This window comes from Athene noctua, unplaced genomic scaffold, assembly GCF_965140245.1.
Source record: "Athene noctua unplaced genomic scaffold, bAthNoc1.hap1.1 HAP1_HAP1_scaffold_156, whole genome shotgun sequence".
In the NCBI taxonomy this organism is placed as follows: Eukaryota; Metazoa; Chordata; class Aves; order Strigiformes; family Strigidae; genus Athene; species Athene noctua.
This window is the reverse complement of record NW_027437628.1, coordinates 75,473-77,912: the sequence shown is the minus strand read 5'-3', so window position 1 is coordinate 77,912 and position 2,440 is coordinate 75,473. Positions and strand designations below refer to the sequence as shown.

At 50.5% G+C, this 2,440-nt stretch overlaps 1 long non-coding RNA gene across 2 annotated transcripts; it reads right to left on the bottom strand.

Moving 5' to 3' along the window:
* Window positions 1-393: 393 nt before the first annotated feature.
* LOC141955348 (uncharacterized) lies at window positions 394-2,195 on the bottom strand. 2 transcript variants are annotated; one of them, XR_012632515.1, is made up of 3 exons: window positions 2,014-2,195; window positions 595-798; window positions 394-493 (listed from the first exon to the last, which is right to left on the bottom strand). It is a non-coding gene; the product is annotated as an uncharacterized LOC141955348 (long non-coding RNA). The 2 variants fall into 2 exon arrangements; XR_012632514.1 differs by having other exon boundaries at window positions 398-470.
* Window positions 2,196-2,440: the final 245 nt, after the last annotated feature.

Sequence of the window (2,440 nt, the reverse complement as noted above, 5' to 3'; positions counted from 1 at the left end):
TTTGCCAATGGAGCTTGGGCTTTAAAGGGACATTATTGGATTTGTGGCCAACCTGCTTATCGGAGGATACTCCCAAATTGGTCAGAATATGCTGTGTGGGATACATCAGACCCCTATTCTTTTTACTATCACAAGATTAGGGAAAGGGGCTTGGGGTCGAAGTATATGAAGATTTGGTTAGGGAAAAACGGTTCATTGACACTTCCCTAACTAAGGGGAGTGTGCAAAAATGGGGACAAGATGAATGGCCACCTGAAAGAATCATAGAATATTATGGACCAGCCTCTTGGGATCCCAACGAAATAGTGGCGGGTGCCGGAGAACCCATCTATAATTTGAATCAGATAATTCGGTTACAAGCTGTCTTAGAAATAATAACTAACCAAACAGATACAGCTCTTGACCTTCTGGCTGACCAATCCACTCAAATGAGGAGTGCAGTCTCTCAGCATCGTATGGTCTTAGATTACCTGTTGGCAGAAGAAGGTGGAGTCTGTGGGAAATTAAATGAATCCAAATGTTGTTTGCAAATTAAGGATAATGGAAAGGTAGTAAAACAAATAACTCTAGAGATGAGAAAATTAGCTCACGTACCGATCCAAAGATGGAAGGGCTGGGACCTGGATCCATTTTCATGGCTGCCGGGGGGCCCTTGGATCAAACGTGTCCTTTTCTTTTTCCTATGTGCTGTTGCTAGCTTAGTGTTTATTGCTTGCTTCATTCCTTGCGGTATACAGTTGATTAGGCACGCAGTAATGGAAATGCAATTTGTAGTTACACCTGATGGGAGATCCTCAACTGATGAACGAAAACTAATGTCACTGACCACAGAAATGGTCTGGGAGCCATGATTCACCTATAGGTCCAAGGGCTGAATGAAGTGCTAAGGCTGGGACAACAAGCCCAAGCCAGAGTTGACCTATAGATGAATCCTGTCTATTTTATAACTGATAACCATTGTGCTAACAGGTATTATACTGAGTTATAGCCACCCGCCTGTGCTGACGTAAAAAGTGCTCAAGTATTGAAATGCTGCAGCCTGAACAACAGGCCCCGAGCTGAAGCTGCTACCTTAGCACGTGGTCATTAATAAAGTACGTAAACTCGCTGGTGAGAGATGCAGCTTAGACAAAATATAATCAGTAGCGAGGAGAGAACGCATCCAACTTTCCTTTCTCAGCCTTGTTCAAGAACCCAGGTATTTGGCCTTGTTAGAAACTCCCTTGGTTTCCCCCACCCCGAGCCCTGGCCAGGCTTTGGGTGGAATCCAACAGGAGAATGAAACCAGAAATTTTCCGCTCAAAACGAAGGTGCCAGCTGTTCTGGCCTGTCAATCTCTGGTCTATAAGGCTGGGCCCGTTGCAGTGACTCTGGAGGCCTCAGCTCCGGGCGGAGGCACCGCGTAGGATTTCCCCCTGCCCGGGCCAGGCTCTGCAAACCCTCGCTGGAACCGGGGCTGCCCGCAGAGGGATGGGGGATGATAATATATGCAAGTGGGGATGTATTTTTCCTAATATCTATTCTCTCTCTCATGTAGTAATGATTCGATGCATTACCCTGTATTTTCCTGTTTGCTGCTTTAAGTGCACTATTCTGCCTTTTCTTACTGCACGTTTTCTGTATTACACTCTTACTTTACTTGGTTATCACCAGTAAAATACGCCTGCTCTTTTCACTCTGGTGTCTGAGTTTAACTGGTATCCTTAATCAGCAAAATAGGGGGGATCTCCTCAAGCATCGCCCATCCCTTCCTGCATCCCCAGGGGCCACGTCAGCATCCCCCTCAAACTCCCCTCGTAGCCCCCCTACAACCCCCAAACCCACCTTGTATCCCCCCTACACCCCCCAACACCACCTTGTCTCTCTCCCCAGGCCAGCCACAGCCCCAGCTCCATGATGCCTGGGGCCTCCTCCCCGGGGGATAACAGCCCCCACACCTCCGGCTCGGGGATCGAGCAGAGCTCCAGCGACTGGGTGACCACCGACATCGAGGTGAAGGTCCGTGACACCTACCCGGACAGTCAGGCGGTGGGACAGATCGGCGTCATCTGCAGCGTCACGGTGAGACCCCCCCGCCCCGGTTCGGGGGGTGTTTTTGGGGCAGGGAGGGGGTAACACACATGGTGAGGCTGATTTCCCCCCCCACCTTTTTCTGTTTTTGTAGGGCGGGATGTGCTCCGTCTGCCTGAAGGACAGCGAGAAGGTGGTGAGCATCTCCAGCGAGCACCTGGAGCCCGTCACCCCCACCACATACGACAAGGTAGGGCCCCCTCCCAGCCCCCCCCTTTACACTGGGCCCCCACCACTCCCCCCCCCGCCCCTGCTCCTTTAGGGACCTTCTAGATCCCCTCAGGTGCTACCCCCGACCCTCTGGCACCTCCCCACTGTGATAGGTGTTAAACCGTCTGTTCATCAAATTCAGCGAACTGTAATATGAACT